At 43.8% G+C, this 17,361-nt stretch overlaps 1 protein-coding gene across 1 annotated transcript in view; it reads left to right on the top strand.

Annotated features, from left to right (window-relative positions):
* The first annotated feature begins 3,913 nt into the window (after nucleotides 1–3,913).
* The window catches only part of CPNE4 (copine 4), a 472,893-nt gene continuing 459,445 nt past the window's right edge, over nucleotides 3,914–17,361 (top strand). Inside the window, exon 1 of the mRNA XM_087870204.1 lies at nucleotides 3,914–4,326. The gene's annotated coding sequence lies outside the window, so the exon portion shown is untranslated. The remainder of the gene's footprint in view (nucleotides 4,327–17,361) is intronic.

Raw genomic sequence — 17,361 nt, 5'->3', positions numbered from 1 at the left:
GTCCTTTCTGCAAGAAAGGCTGAGTAATGTGGATTTGGGGCTGAGCACATTGCTGCCTCCCACAATTGTGTTTTTTCTTCATAAGGAAAAACAAACAAAAATGACTACAGGCTAGGCAAGTAACAGCTCTGCAACAGAGTGATAGATACATACTAACATTCCTTAAACCCAAAGGAATGGAGTCTTAGTGGGTTTATCACAAACACGAGGAGTCAGGAGTCGTATGGCTGGGCAGACAATATATATGTAGCTAAAAACCAGAATCCCAGAGCTAGAGTTTAGTTCAAATACCTTCTTTTCATAATGAGGAGACTGAGGCTTAGAGGGGTGACTGAGAGGCCTAATTAAGAGATAAATGGGATACTTGCTCTGAAATAATAGCTGATTTAGCGTCCTTTAAAACATTACCCGTGGTAAAATGCAGAGTCTCAGAAAACGCTCTCCTCCTCTCTCTCTTTTTTTAATGTACTGAAGAAAAGCTAGAGGGATTTTGATGCCACCTATTGGTAGACAAAAGTATAAGGGACCTCTTCATAGCATAGCTTGTTACTGCTGGGTGAGGCACCAGAGGTCATACAGGGGGCCATACAGAAGAAGCAGTGGAAGATCTGATCCCTGTGTCAGCTTGGAACACGTGTATCACTTCTCTCTCGGCTCTTAGCATCCTAGAAGGGCTTTCTTAGAGCTTTCCTTTCTGCTTTCCAATAATACAACCTGTCTCAGGCATATACAGAAACACAGAGGAAGACCTATCAGTCACTTCTCAAAATCACATGAAAAAGAAAAAGAACACATTTTTTTGAGCTATAAATAATCCTGGGGGGAAATGCAAGGTTTTTATTTGATCCAAAGCTTCAAAAATAAATCCTGTTATTTACAGCTGTCCCTTTGACTCGTTGAGTATGTAACCATCCTACAGCTTGAAAGAAAAAAAGAAAACAGAAATTCAATTTCAAAACAAAATGCTCACCCTGACTCACTCAGGGAAGGATCCAGGGTTTTTAATGCAGGGCATTGACTCCCTGCCTGTTTTTCCCCTTCATCATCTGCTACCCTTAAAAAATGGTATCAACTGCATTGGTAAGAATCCACATTTCTTCCCTTTTGTTCCCTGGATCCATTCCAGCATTTCCCTTGTCACATTGATGGGTGGGGTGCCTTTCATATTGGCATAGGACAGTGAGCGGATGTCTCCCCTTATGTTATCAAACAGAGACCCAGCGAGTGAATCTACTCAGAGCTGGAGCCTCCTTCGCGGCTTGGGAACACCAGTGGCACCGTGACTCTGTGGCTTGGATTTAGATAATTTTGACTATGGCTGTAGAACCCAGCAGCTCAGAATCCATGAAAAGGAGAGTTGGAAGGAGGTGAGTGATACAAATAAGGGGATGTCATGTCACAATTGTTGAAGGGACTCCGGCTGGTGAGCACTTGCTGTGGGGGCAGTAATTGCAACCATAGTTCATTAGCTGGTTGTATATCTTCATTTATAGAGATGAGCTGTTGATTTCATATGAGAGGTGGGAGTAAATTCTCCTTTATGTGCCCTGCGAAGAGTCTCTTTGAATTTACCTTCGGTGTCATACCTTGAAAAAAAAAATCCAAGTTTCTGGAAAAAAGCTGCACATGTGTTCTGAACACTGGCTTGCAGACGACTGTTTTGTTTCTAATTAGGGAGCTGAAGCCTGCTGGCAGGGGAAACCATATTTGTCATAAGTTGTGGCGTTGCATTTAGTTTGTGTGTCTGTGCTTTTAACACAGGGGCCAGAGATGGTTGTGTTGGATTCTTCCCTATGGGTTCTAACTCTATTCTGCTCCATGGTTCATGGGTTCAGCCATTCGCACTTGTCCCTCCAGAGACTGCTTCCATTAACACTTCCTGTTCTCTCATTAACTAGCTGTGTTCCTTAGTCTGGGCTTTCTGACCACCCAAACCCCAGGTTCGTTGTAGATATCATAAAGCATACCTGGGCAGATTGTTGAGAAAATTAGATGGGATGGTCAATAGCGTGCCTAACAGATTGCCTGGAAATAGCACATGCTCCGCACATCTTAATCCCTTTCCTCTCACCTAGAAAATGAGAGATTTGTGTTAAATGATCTCTAAGGTACTTTTTTAAAAATTTAATTCAACAAATGTTTATTGACTACCTGCTAAGTGACAGACGTCGAACAAAACAGACCTTCAGTTCACAGGACTTAAATTTCAGGGAACAAATCAACATGCAAAGAAATGCATCATCACTTTCCTTTTTTTTCCCCCCTTCATCTTTGCAAGTTCAATCCAGCTCAAACTTCAAGTTCATTACTGAGGCTACTTCTTAATTAAAACGGAAATATTTTCTGACTTAATATTTTCATATTTAGTAAACATAAGCTGATTTGCCTGCTCAGCATCGACCCCCCTCCCCCAGTCCCGGTAGGAAGATCTTGAAACTCTAATGGAGAACCATCCCTATGTTTCACTCCGAATTGATGTGGATCAGGTGGTGTTCCACTCTGGCCCCAGGAGTGCTATAAAGCACAGCGAATGCTCCCAGACACTGTGGAAGGCCTGGTGCTTCCGTGCGATCCCGTATCCCAGGGCACATTGATTGGCTTGTGTTTAGCCACATGACCCAGGTTTTTCAAATCAAAGTGAATCTAAGGAGCTTCGGTGTACAGGCAAGCTCCCTAAGGTCCTAGGGTCAATGTTTAGTGTTATTCTACTTCAGAAGGTCTTGAGAGGCGAGCTGAGGAAAGAAATGTATTATTATTATTATTTTCTTTCTGAAGGCTCTTCCCCTGCATCTCAAACATCTTCCTAATCGCCTTTATAGAACCCTTAGTGGGGTACCTGCTCCTTATTGCATTATTTCTCCATCTCTGCCCTTTGAAATGGAGAACTCAGTGGTTGGTGAAAAATTCTTGGCTGATAACCTCTTCACATGAGGAGCGATCTCGTTAAGAGGATGGGGAGGGAAAGCCGCCTATCTCTGTGCATTCCCGTCCATATTATATTGCAACATCCTCCATGTCATCCCAATGTCAGAGACAGCCTTTTTCTAACCCGTAAGGATTCTGAAGTCCAGTAGGTGATTCTGACAATACCTGAGAGATCTGGTGTGGCAATATGCTGACAGAATAGTTGTCTGGTTTATCTGCTGTTGCAGAAACAATCAGGCACAACGCACGGTAAGTCCTATTGCTCATTTATCCGAATTTGACTTTGGATAAGTTTTGGAACAGGAAAGCCATACTTCCTTCCTACAGTGCTTCATAACATGTGGCAGTGGTTACTCCTTACATAAGACGGCATGTTTATACCTATTTTTAAACATAGTACTCTCTAAGTTAATTTCTTTATTTTATAGATAAAGATAGTGAGATGGGTGTATTCAGGAACACGTGTGATGAAGAAAAGCCCCCCTCCATTCAATTATTCGTGCATTTAGTCACTAAAAATATATATATATTTTAAATATATAATATATAAAATTATATATATATATATCTCCTACCATATGCCAGGCACTTTTGTGAGATCCTGAAGATACAGAAGTGGGCAATATCCTATCTTCATCTTTGGTGGCAATTGAGCACCCATCCAAGAACTTTCCTTGGATGTGTGCAAAAAGAGGTATCATTCTCACCCCCTCCCAGATATTATCGCTTTACTCTTAAGTGGAGGTGAGGTCTAAGCACTTGGAGAACTCAGTGAAGGTCGCCAGGAAGCCGGCGTGAGCGACAGAGCCCCGCGGGCAGCACGCCCCCCCACCCAGTGCCGGCGCTAGGCGGGGCCGCGGACTCGTGTTCCCGGGGCAGTGCTCGCCTCCGCCGGAACCCCCCAGGGGGCGCTCGCGCCGAGGTTTCCCAACTAGTATCTCGCCGGTTGCCGGGCGCATGGGTTTCGTCAGAAGGTGGAAATCTCCCTGAGAAGCTGCCATCTCCCCGCCACCCTCGCGTCCCCATCTCTTCCTCCCTTCCTTCCTCCCGTCTCCTCTCCGTTCCCTCCCGCTTCCTCCCCGTACCTTCCACAAACTCTCTGAGTTTATTGAGAGCTCAGCCTCCACCTCCAACATTTTCACCCTTTCCCCAGCCCCCACCTCCAAGGATGGAGTCCGGGTTTCCGGAGAGACCAAACTCCCCTCTCAGCATCTTTTCCGTCCGCTGTTGCTAAACTGGCCTGAGAGGACGAAGGGGGAGGGCGTCGGACACCCCCTCACACCACCACCAACTACACCACGAACCGTCTTCACTCCAACGCCGGATTCTGCTTTCCAGGGGTGGGACAGACCTCGTCCCAGACTCGATTCTCTTCCTACTCTTCGAGGTTGGCACCTCCAGGTAAGTAGATGCCAACTCTGCATCCCTGTGTTCTCGGGCCGCTACGATGGCAAAGTCCTTTGGGGATACTGCGTAGCAAGACCAACTTTTGAGATGCGCTCAGATTTGCTTGTTTATCATTGCTGTTGTTGTTTTAAGAAGCAGCTACGAGCACAGTCTTTAATCCAAGGGAACTTTCATCACATGCATCTCGTCTTCTGCTGTCCGCCCAACTAGCCCGGGTGGGGTGGGGCGCGCGGGGTGGGGAGCAAGCCTGCGGAGGGAACCGCAGCACACCCGCCGGGGAGCCAGTCCTGCAAGTGGTGGTGGGGCGGGGTGTGGGGGGGGGAGGGCACTGCTGTTTTAGAAATCGGGAAGGGGGAGGGGATCAGAGTCCTGGCTGAAGTTGCAGCTTCCCCTCTGACAGTGAGAAAGCTGTGGGAAATTGTAGCGGTGGCCAGTGGCTTGACCTAGCTGCTGTTGGATTTAGCCTCTCAACCTCCTCCCCACCCCCTTACAGTAGGTCCTAATAGTATGTAACTGTGGCGGCCTCTGGGGCTTAAAACTAATCAGTAGGCTTGCAAGTGTCTTCATTCAGCCAAGTCCCTCAGCGCTCCTTCTTCTGTTAGATAAAGTAGCCATGAGGGAAAGGGGGCCAGGGGTGGGACTGGAGGGACTGCCGAAGCGCTAGCCACCGCCAACTAAAGAGATCGGGACCCCTTGTGGGATCACAGAAGCCCCTGGATTGTTAGGGCGGAATCCAGGGAGACAATTCGGAGGTGGTCCACGCCAAGTCTAAGTGTTGACCATCCAGTGGAGAGCTGGCTGAAATACTCTTAGGAAGATGCACTCCTTCCCCTTGAAAGAAGTGGATGGGCTTTAAGGCTCCAGTTCCCATCCTGCCCTCCAGATCTGACCCCGCCCCCCCTGCGTTCTTGCAAGACTGGCTTCCAGTCGTAGAACTCCGGAGCCTCCTGGAAATATCACAGACTGCAGAGGTGATCCCTGGGGCACGAGCTTAGGAAATGCGTGCCCTGGGGGTTCCGGAGGTGGAGGGAGGAAAGATGAGCAGAGTAGTGGTGGTGGGTGAGGTAGGGAGGGATGAGTGTCCTGGGAAACTTCGTAAGAGAAATATCTGGAGAGAAGGCCCCTCGCCCCCCATCACACATTGACCCACTGATACTGTACGATTTCAGTGCCTTTGGGAGAAGATGCCTCTGTTCCTTTGCACCTGTGTTCAAAACTATACAAAACCAACCTTCATTCTCTTGTTTCTTCTTGTTGCTTTGCCAGGGATTTTTAAAGAACTGCTCTGATTGTTCTTGGCTCACATGGTTTTCCTTTTCCTAAACAGCATTTTTGAGCTAAGGTATTTAAAGTGTTCTTAAACTGAGACTAAAGCCTAGTGGTCCTATGGGAAAAATCATCTTAACTTCAAATGAAATATTCTTTTTTCCCCATTCCTTCCTTCAACTGCCCTCATAACAATAACAATCCCTATTTTCATAGATGCTTGTGGGTTTTGCTTTTTTTTTTTTTTTAATTTTTTGCTTTACATCAAAAGAACCCCTCTCCCCAGAAAAACCAACTTTCCTAGAGCCTAAATGTTTTGAATCCATGACAGTGTTTTGTAGTTAGTATATACTGGTTAAACTGCATTAGCACATCCCCCTAAGAGCCAGAGGCAGTAAGAATTTTACTTATTTGATGCCTTTCAATTTAGGAAGGTCCCACTTCTTTTTATTACTCAGCAGATAAGACAGAGCTCAGAATGGCTATTGCTGTGATTAGATAACTTCTGATGCTTTCATTTCCCTTACTAAGCTGCCATTTCTAGGTTAAATTCATTTTATTGGCTTGTCTGTTTTTAAAGGGAGAATGACAGAGCTGCTCTACCCGATCAGGGGTCTGAGCTCAGCGTAGGTCAAAGGTACTCACATGTAGGGAAGTGGATCAAGATAGGAGGATTACAGATGGGACACCTGTGTTAATGTGCATACCAATAAGGGCCAGAATCTCCTCATTTGTCTCTGATGGGAAGATTCTGACAGCTTCACAAGATCAAACTCAAATCACATCAAAACTAGGTGATATCCCCTGAGCATTACATAAAAATATCATACAGTCCATACGTATCAGTCCATAGCAGGAGTGGATGTCGAATCCTGGGCAATTTTGAATGGTTGGGTGAGGAGAACTTGCCTATAATGGAACCAAAAGTCTACTCATGTGTTACCATGTGAAAACTCTCTTGGTCATCAAACTTATACCTTTCCCATGAGTGGTCAGCTCATTTTTATCCTTCCAGACACACTCCTAATATAATTTATTGGAAACAGGCACAGATGGGGTCCAGTGAGTTTCCCAGCATGAGACAACCACTTTACTAGAGCTTCTAAGTATTTCTTTAAAAACAGTAGGTCTGAGATTTGTGGATTTTTTTTTTAAATTGTACCTAAAAGACTTCCTGTTTATCTCCAGGTCTCTGGAAGCAACATGGCATTTTGCTTCAATCATTGATTTTTTTTAGGGTAATCCTGCTTTTAGAGGTTTTAATTAAAAGGTCTCTTGTATTAAAGTGTTTCTTGATATGCATGTGGATTTCTGATTAAAACATACCTCATTCCAGTTAGTAGTGAAAAAGATGTTATCTGTTTCCAAAGAAGTTTTATGTAGTATTCCAAAAAATGGAAGCTTTGATTCTTCCTATCATCAGATGATTTGAGTCCACCATGACTAAAAACCTTAAGATTATAGTGACTATAAAAAATAACCACAGAGAAAAAAGTGGGTCAGGAGTGGAATCTTTATTCTCCTCTGTTTGAATCTTTTGGAACCCAACTGAATGTTTTCATATGGTTTGCACCAAGCCCTTTTATGTACCTTGAAATATAACACTCCGGATCATTATGACCATCTTTATTCACATAAAGGATTTTTCCATTTGGAGGCAAACATGTTGGAGATGAACAGTTGATGTTAGGTGTCATTAATGCCCCACACTTCCAGGGGGATCTGAATCCAGAACAAAGAGTGAGAAGAGCACTTTGATGGCATCAACCTGACAGATTGGGAAAAAGGCTCTACACTAATTGGGAAAGTCACTTCGTGAGTCTTTGTATTTTTTAACCAGAGATATGGACAGAAGATCTGTATTTCATTCATTTTGAAGAAGAAAAAGGCTAAATTTGTTCTTTATATTTGATCTTTCCATTTTTGTCTTAATATTTTAAAACAAAACAAAAACCCCTTTGGATCAGTACAGTCACCCAAAGTCATATTGCCTTGGCAACGGTAGCCAGTACACTAGAGTCACAAAATATCAAGACAGGAAATTTAAAATGCATTTAAAATAAAAATGTCACGTGGCTCAAGACCATCCTATAGTGCATCAGAACTGACCTTCCAGCCTATAAAAATAGAGTTGCATTTGACTCTGCCTTTCTCTTGATTGAAAGTGGATGATAAAGAACAGATTACAGGACTTTAATTTTTTTTTTTTTTTTAGGATGTCCTAAAAATTCTATAATGGTTTTTCTTTTGAGGGAAGCATGTTATGTAAAAAAGTGTGTTGGAGTTACAAATCCATTCTTTGGATAAGGTGATTATGTGGAGATTGCTGGAAGTCCAAAATCAAGCTCAATAAATGGATCAGGCGTGATGTGCTGTCTTTTATATGATATTGGAAGTAGACGATAGACAGTAAGGCCTCAATTCGCACTAAATTCACTGAGTGGATTTCTGCTAACACAGGTGACTGCATAATAAGAAAAATAGTGCCTACATATACTTTCTGTCTTTTCTGTACTAGGAATCTCATTTATGTGGGAGCTTTCTGTTTAGTCTCTGAATTACTAAATATATGTGATATAGTATATGCTTTTCCTAAGTTGGCAAAGCCCGGAAAGTCCTTTCTTTGGCTCTTGTATTCTTTGGAAAGCCTCTTGACAACCACTAGCTTTTAGATCAGTAAATATTGAAGGCTTGAAGGCCAGTTTTGAAAAATGGAAGAAAGTGGTAAGGATGCCTTATTTGGGAAGGTTTATATCAGTTCTCTGATTTTAGTACACTCCTGGGGGTGGGGGAGCCGACTTAGAGTTGGCCTGTGGTAGGCTCATTTCTAAACTGTGAGCAACAACTTCATTGCTCTGAATCTGTGACTCTCCAAAGTGGAAGAAAGCTTGGGGATCATCTGTTGATGCTAGCTGTTTAATTTGACAAATGTGAAAACTAAACCTCAGAGAGGTGACCTGCTCAAGATCAGGGGATTCACTCAACAACCCCCCCTGATGACTCTTTTCTCTTGATAGAGACTCAAGTTCCCTGGAGATAATTACTGTGGTGGTGCCGATCTCTGGTGCCACGGGCACTGGTGATTTTTACTGAGTTGAGGATAGTGGGGTGGGGAGCTCCCACCTCCATTGGAGTGTTTTGGGGAGCAGTCTTGGGACTTACAAGTTTGCTCTCTCCTGGAGCCAATGCTATATTTACCCAGTAGATGTGATTAAATTTGTACAAAATCATTGTCTGCAGCCATCTGTGCTAATGTGTATGTTTTGTGAAGAATTGTTCACGCACAGTCTTAGTTTTCTATTTTAAATGTCATAATTGAATCAATAAAGTAAGCAAAGAGATTTTATAAGCATTTACACTTCCAGGAACTCAAAAAGGAATCTTTTATTCTGTTTTAACTTAAAGGTCCATTCAGAAAGAACAAACTCTAAAATGTTGTTTTTCCATCTTTGGCTCAAAACATAATATTTTTAACTTTGTATTTCTTATTATTTAAAAAACTAGAAACTTTTCTCCTTGGAAACATCAGGGGAAAAAATACAGTGTTTCAGGTTAAGCCTAGAAACCTTCTCAGGTTTAAGGTGTATTGACTAAAAGACCTTCCTTATTCAAGAGATTTCAAACCTCTGCAGGACAATTCATTGCGATTTGAGGGAGAGGAGGAACAAAATTAGGCTAGTAGGAGTCCAAGGTGAAGAGCCCGCCTCTGATCGCTGTTGAGGCAAGGGGGAAGGGCTGGAGAGAGTTGGCATTAGAGTGGACGGTCGCTAGAGGGCGCCGGAGCACCGGCAGAGCCCACCTCCTGGGACCATGAACCCGACTTCTAGGCTCAGCATTGGGGTTTGAACCCCAAAGATGTGCTCAGGAATGAAGTAGTGGTTTTCCGGGCATCTCTTACTCTCCAGTGCAAATTGCCTCGCTACAGAGAGAAGACAAAAGACGTTGCCTTCAGAGTCCTGTGGGGCACTTCCAGTGGCTGCTTCAGTTGCCCAGCAGCTGGACAGCCTGCCTGCTCTCAGGGTTCAGCATGAGGGGCTGTCCTGAGTCTGACTTCCCTGTGTTTCCTTACACGGGGGACTTTTACCAATGGAAGAACTCTGGATTCAGAAATACCTGGTTTGAATTTGGGGCTTACAGTTTTCAAGTTGCAGACAGAGTAAATTACTTCGCTGGCATGAGTGTTAGCATCTGGAAAATGGGGCTGATAGTGGTTGTGAATGTGGAATGTTTAAAAGGGTCCAGTATTTTGGTGGGCAGGCAAATGCTAGCTCCTGTGTCCCATCTCTTAGGGGTTCCCCCAAAACTTCATCCTTTCCATCTGAGCTGCTTTCTCCCGTCTCCCCCCCCCCCCTTGCCACCCGCTCAGCAGAAGGGTCTCAATTATCCACCAGTTGAATAATAATTGATCACAGCCTGTATGCCAAAATCCATGTTAGGCAGTGGGGATAAAGGCGACGTTCATATCTTTGGAAGTGGCAGGCTTGAGGGTAGACAGGTTCATGAGAACAGACACTGAAACCCGCGGAGGTTAAGTGTGAGGAGAGAAATGAACAGATTATGTGGGTTGAGAGATAAGGGAATCGTTTGCTTTGTCTCAGAGAACCTGGAGAATGGTCCCACAAGTCCTTTATACTCAGGTGTTTTTGCTTCTCCCTGGATATCAAGGAACCTGGTCTGGGGAGGGTGATTCTGAGAGAGAGGAAGGACGGGGGTCGATGGAAATCTCACTCAGTGTGCCCTTAGGTTTGTGTGTATGTTTAGCAGTGTTGATGGAGGTTCTTAATCCCAATCAGTTCGTACCACCACCCTGTGTATTTTAGCTTCATCTGTATCATAAGATAAATGCCTATGTGATTGACTTAATCCATTTAAACAGGAAAATTATTTTTAAAGGAAACATGAAAGAAGTATAACAACACAACAAGGAATTCATCACTAAGTGGTGGGTCTGGAACAATCTAAGGATTCTGTTTTTAAAATATTAAAAGGCGTTTTCGATATGAATATCAATAAAAATGAAAAATAATATGGGTTGTAGTAGGATGGTTAAAAGAAATGTTTTATCATTATCCTTCAAGTGACAGAAAAGCTTTTAAGTTATTTGGAGACACTGGAGGCACAGGGTACCTGATTTGATGTCTTCGTTATATTTTGTACAGTCGTTTCAACAAGTAACTTAGAGACAGAAATTCTGGTGACAAGATGGAGAAGTCAGGGAGGTTTGTCTGTGAGATCTTGTGGATGCGACGCCAGGAGTAGGCACCTTGGGCCACGGGTGTTAACTTCCTCTGACTAGGTCGACTGCCAAGCTGCTAGAGTCCACGGTTGGAAGTCTGTGACTTGACCGATTGTCTATCATGTTGGAGGAAAGTCCTGATAAGAGGAAAGGGCAGAAGTAGTTGGTTTGCTATAGGTGGGGTGGGTGAACAACATTCATCACAGCTCATGGCCCGACTGAATTTTATAGAGACACGAAAGTAAATGCTTCCTATGGAATCAGAGAATGTGAGAGCCCGACAATCCTATCAAATTAGGTACACCCAATTCCCGTTTTTCAGAGGAAGAGACTGAGGCCCAGCAGGGTGAAATCACTCACGCCAGCTGTTTGGTGGTTGAGTTAGGGCAAGACAGAGGATTCTGCACCCTTTGTCCGGGCCTCGTGCTGCAAGCATCTTTCCTCCCTGCTTCGTGCTTCACAGGAGCAGGACTCTCCCTGCCTGGTTCACTGATGGACCCCAGACAGGGCCAGGCGTCTAGCCATTACTCAGAAAGTTTTGGTTGACTGTGTGAACGATGTTATTTCCTTTTTCCTCGTTCTTATTTAAGAGTGTGCTAAGAAATCACTAGGTTGCAATGCATTTTGGTAAAGACAAATATTTGCCGAATTTTGTTAGGATGTGGGCTTCAGCTTTGAAGGTAAACAGACTTTGTTCAAATTCTGGCTTTGCCACTGAAAGGCTGTTTGGCTTTGGGAAAATTATGAAAACTCTCTGAGCCATATTCCTTGTTTGTAACAATGGGGATAAGGCAGAGAACCTGCCTCAGAGGTGTGCATTAAGTGTTCCTTTTTCTTAGCCTCCCACTCCTCCTTTCCATTCTTCCCAGAGAAGATTTCAAGGAGGAGAGTACCTTTTCAAAAGTGATTTTAATTTATTTCAGATAATACACATTTATCTTGCATAAAAAATAAATTATTCCACTGTATAAGCATAAACACGTATGTAATCATTACAAATACATATTCCGTGGGTTAGATATCATTAGTCTCATATTATAAATAATTGGGTCAATGCCAAAGCACTAGTACAGGGGTGGACTCAAATCTAGGGTGCCCCCACCCCAATTCCAAAGCTAGGGTGTTTTGTTCAAATCCCTGTTTCATATGATCTTTGTTTCTTACCCATCCTTCTGCAGCTGCTTCTGTCACGAAGGCCCAGATCCCCTTTTTCACATGCTCTCGTGGCCTGGCTGGACCCTAGCGCCTGCCCTGTAATATTACCACGCATGGCTGTGCCCACTCCCCTGGCGTATCACAAGCTTTTCTGGGTAGCAGCTGTATAGTGCACTTCTTGCGATAGCTCTAGAGTGCCTAGAACCTTCTGGAACATAGATAAGTCTCTGTCACCCAGTGTGCGTGCCCCCTCCCTTAACATGTATCCTGTGTGAGGCCAGGTTTGTGGGTGGCTACAGTGTACATTGAACTCGAAATCAACTCTACACCCTCTCTCATTTATTAAAAATGCTCTCACTGTATTTTGATTATTCTAAATTAATAATCTAATTTATATTTTGATTATAATCTAAATTAATGTTTGAAGTGGTACAGATCGATTACTGTAGGCATTGTATATGTAATGCAATATATATTGTACTTGAGGAACAATTTATGGGATTTTTTGGGGAGGATTATTTTGACTGTCTGTGAGTTTTACTTCATTCATTGAATCATAGCCCCTACCTAAAATGTGCTCCATAATATTTACAAGGCTATACTCTGTGCTGTATATAGGTAGGTAGAACTCTTAGTGAAAAGCATAAATTTTTAGTCATGCATTCGTGGGTTTGAATCCCAGCTCTGCTTCATCTCTTGAAGTTCAATTTCCACAGATGTAAAATGAGTAATGATAATGCCTGTACCCTAGGATAGCGGTGAACCTTGAAGGATACATTGCACATCTGTATGTAGCATCGCAAGTGCCCATCGAATTGCGGGCACATGGAAATTACTCAAATTGTAACTAGTATTGGCTGGTGGCACCCCTCAAAGTTCAGAGCGTATGAGTAATTACCCTAATGGTAGTGGTTTGCTATATTACAAGGGAGTTGTGAAGACCAGGAGTGCGTTTAGGAAGGTCTGATAGAAATCAGCAATAAAATGTGTGCTTCCCACAGCTACCGACACCGCCATTTACCTTTCTCCCCTCCCCCTTCTCTGTTCCCACCCACAGATTTTATGCCTAGCCACAAAGATGACTCAAGGGTTATGCTGGGGCTTCTCTAAGATAAAACTTCCTCTGTCCCTGCTGGTGCCAGCTTTATTTCAGATGCAAAGTATGTTTAGCACTGGCCCCCAGATACACAGCCAGAAGGCAAAATCAATCACACTGCCCTGCAAGGCCCAGCAACAGACATTTTTTATAGCTGACTTTCTGTATCATCTACCTTTGTTCAAAAAAGATTCCAGGCATGGGGCGCCTGGGTGACTCAGTCATTAGGCGTCTGCCTTCGGCTCGGGGTGTGATCCCGGCGTTCTGGGATCGAGCCCCACATCAGGCTCCTCCACTGGGAGCCTGCTTCTTCCTCTCCCACTCCCCCTGCTTGTGTTCCCTCTCTCACTGGCTGTCTCTCTCTCTCTGTCAAATAAATAAGTAAAATCTTAAAAAAAAAAAAAAAAAAGATTCCAGGCAGCCAGCAATAGACATATTGGGTACTCTCTTCTATCAAAGTCCAAAATGCTACTAGCATAAAATACGCTTTTCAGAGAGACCCAATGCATGTCTCAGAGCTGTGGTTCTCACACTTCAGGACGAATCAGAATCTCCTGGAAAACTTGTTACAACACAAACAGATGTCTTCTGGCCCCTGCCAGGTTCCGATTCGGTCGGTCTAGCATTGGAGCCAATTCATGTGTATCTCTGACAATTTCCCAGATGATGCTGAGGCTGCTGGTTTGGCGACCACCCTTTGAGAACTGAGTCTTAAATATTCACTTCATGTAGAAGAGCTGTGCGTTTTCTATCCTGTGTGGTACAACGGAGAACAGCATTAATGGTAAAGCAAGGGCTCTGATATTTACTGAGCCACTGTGACATTTGCTATATGCCAGGCACCTCACCGGTCCCTTTATGCATATTATCTTATTTAATCCTCATAACTGTCCAGCCTATCGATTCATAATTATTTATTGAGACCCTGTCATGTATCATGCCACGTGCTGTGTGAGGCTCAGGGGATCTGGAGTGAACACACAGACATAATCCTGACCTTCTGTATATCAGGTTTCAGCAGGGAAACTTACTTGGGCAGAAAATTATAAGGTAATTAGTCTGATCCATAGAAAATGGAAGACCAGAGAAGCTGAGTAACTCGGCTAAGGTGACACCACTATTGGGAGACAGAGGAGACAAAACAAACCCCAAAGAGCTTTTGTTTGTTTAGGTTAAATCTGTCCACGTTTACTGTATTGGAAATTAAAGTGGTTCACCTCTTGAGAACCGTTGTGCTAAACCATGATGCCAATAGTACCATTTTTCTTAGATTCTCAACCCTAATTTGTTTCGATGACTTTTGTAGCCAGCGAAGATGAGACACGTCTCATCTCCTCCTAAACTTTTTTTTTTTTTTTTTTTTAAATACGGGGACCTCTCTGAAGCCTTAGCCTATATTTCTGGTGATGTCACCTTCCTAAAGAAAAGGCTGACCTGCTTTGGAATTGCTTTCTTACGTTTTTATGTGTGCAAGTATGTATGTGGATGAACATTTACAGTAAGGAAAAGCAACAGTTAAACTGTCTATCCCAGAACAAACTGAGTTGTGGTGGCTTTATTATTCATCGAAGGATCTCTATCCCAGCCGAGGGCATTTAGAAAGATACAGTTCATGCACGTTTGTGACATGTGTTGCCTTCAAGGTTCCCCAGGGCACCTGCCACCAAAAGGGAAGCCCAGGGAAGAAGCTGAGGCTCACTCCTGCTGCCTCATTGCCGCGGGAGGAAGAGATGAACGATTAGACTCCAGAGCTGTGGCTTTTGTGTCATGTTGGCAGCTGAGTTGTGCTTAATTGTGGGCTAATGACCGAAATACTGCCCTTTTCCATCATTTTTATTCATTATCTAATGAGAATGAGAAGTCCTAGTAGATACTTTCCTTTGGTGTGTAATGGTCCATGGTTGTTCAGACACTGATGCTCTGGCTGGCTCTTAATGCTTTATGGCATCATGAAGTTTTACTGAGTAAAATCAACCAAATCAGAGCTGACATAACTCAGTGTGGTTCTCAACTGATGATCAATGAATGAACTCAAATCTCTTTTTGTTTTCATAGAAGCCAGTGAACGAAGGGAGATGCTGTGGCAGGGATAGGGTGGTTATTTAGACGTAGCAGATCCTTGGAGGAGAACTTGGAAAGAGGGTATCTTCCAGTCCTTTGACTGTTTGGTCTTTTTGACAATAAATGCCTGGATCACTGGTTCACAGACACACTTCAAAAATGTTTACCCAGATGTTTGGTGTCACAGAGGCACATCCCACAGCCAAAACAAACAAATAGAAAAATGTGATGCTAGCCGATCATTTGCCATCTTCCTTAAACGGCGAAATTGGACACGAAGCCTTTCTGTGAGTTGACCAGACGCAGCATGGATTCCTTCACACCGCGTCTCTGTGTAAAGGGCACATTCTGCTGGGTAATTATAACTTTGTAAAGGAATTCCCTTTCTGGAAAGCGGCAGTTGGAGGAGGGTCCAGGACATAAATGAGTGTACCTGCCTGTTGCATCTTTTTTTCACTCACATCAAACGGGAGTCTGTGTGATATGTTCCACGAGGGCCATCTCCTGGGAACCCTTTCAGCCAAGTTTTTGATGCTGTTTTTAAGTTGTGAGCTTTTTGCCCCAAATTCTCAAATTCAGACTCAATGGGCTCGGGTGAGCAACACACACTCACTCTCAGTGATGAACCCTGTTGGTTTTGCAGATTGCTGGGGCCACTTTTGAGATCCCCTTTCTCTAAAGCAGATACCAACAGGGAAGGGGGCTGGCCCCCTGCTCCTCACTTACCCACCCACCCACCCTGCCCAGGAAATCAGCTCAGGGAAGACCCGACCTGCTTAATGACCCTCCCAATCTGCCCTGTGCCTGCCCTGCCAACCAAGCTAAGCAGCCCAGCTTAGACTTGCCTCCAGCAGGAATGGATGGGAGTTATTGTCTATGGGGACAGAATGATGGGAATCTGCCCGATATCCTAGGAACATCATCTTTACTGAACTGGGGAGAAGAGATGATACCCAATCAAGGAGGCTCAGTGCTTAGTTGCTTAGATGAAAACTTCTGTCCCTCATTGCTTGGCTGGGCAGGAGCAGTTCTATTTGTGATTCCCATTCCTCCCTGTTTTATGAGTAGTTGCAATAGCTGGGTATGGGTTCATTCTCTAAACTCCTTGTTCTGTGATTTTTCCTTTATATATACTTTCTAACTTCTATGAATCTAAGGGAGATTTGAGATTAAATATGACCTGATTAAGGCAAACTTAAGATCTGCAGCCCAAAAAGGTCATTATCAAATGAGACCCACTAAGGGCAAGTGTCAACACAATATAGCCTGTGGGCCAAATCCAGTATGCAGACTTTTTTTTTTTTTGTAAATAAAGTTTTATTGGAACACAATCACACCTGTTATTGCCAATAGTTACTTGCATACTACGATGTCGGAACTGGGTAGTTGTGACAGACCGTATGGCCCACAGTCTGCTGCCTTGCTTTTTGTAGAAAAAGTTTGCCAGTTCCTGCATTTGGGACGTATTTCTATTTGGCCATCTCCAGATGGGAAACGTACATAGGCTTAAAAACATCCAAGGGAGTATTACTCTGAAATTTGGGCTATAGACCAAATATCTAAATGATAGAATTTTGTTGCTATGCGTTGTGAAGATCTTGGACGCAGCACATGCTTGTAGGATGAATGATTGTGAGTTTCTAGATGAATGGTTTATGGTCTGGGTTCCCTATCCCCATTAATAAAACCGAAGTATCTAATTTGATCTCTAAGGGTCCTTCTTGCAGGACTATGTTACATACTAGACAGAGAGAGAGGAGGCAAGACACCCTTGGTGACTTGTACCCCAATCTTCCAAAGTGACAGCCAGGGCCTCTTGAGTCACCCTCAGTCATACTCAGCATCAGCTGAAATTATTACTCAGGATCAAAAAGCATGGTGGTCCATTGTCTCAGTGTTATCGGGTGCCCTACGTGGAGAAAGACATGGGGATTTAACAGTTAAGGGCATCAAAATCATGCTAAATGCTTTTTCTGAGTCGGTTTGTAGAGATGGGCTTGAAGAACAGGTTTATTGTTCACATTCGTCAGCTCTTGGTATAATCTTGGGCACATACCTGATGTGCCTGATGTCCCTCTGCTCATGCACCAAAATCATAGGTGGAAATCACACTCCCACTTTTGCCATACAGGTGGGTCCAGAACTATTGATTGCCTACTTGGTGGGGGATGGAGGAGGGAGAGGTGATGGTGATCTTCTGGCTCCTACTGTCCTC

The sequence above is a fragment of the Ursus americanus genome, chromosome 20 (genome assembly GCF_024610735.1).
Source record: "Ursus americanus isolate L20-20 chromosome 20, mUrsAme1.1.p, whole genome shotgun sequence".
NCBI lineage: Eukaryota > Metazoa > Chordata > Mammalia > Carnivora > Ursidae > Ursus > Ursus americanus.
Note: the sequence above shows the minus strand (reverse complement) of the source record. Positions and strands in the feature narration are given on the sequence as shown.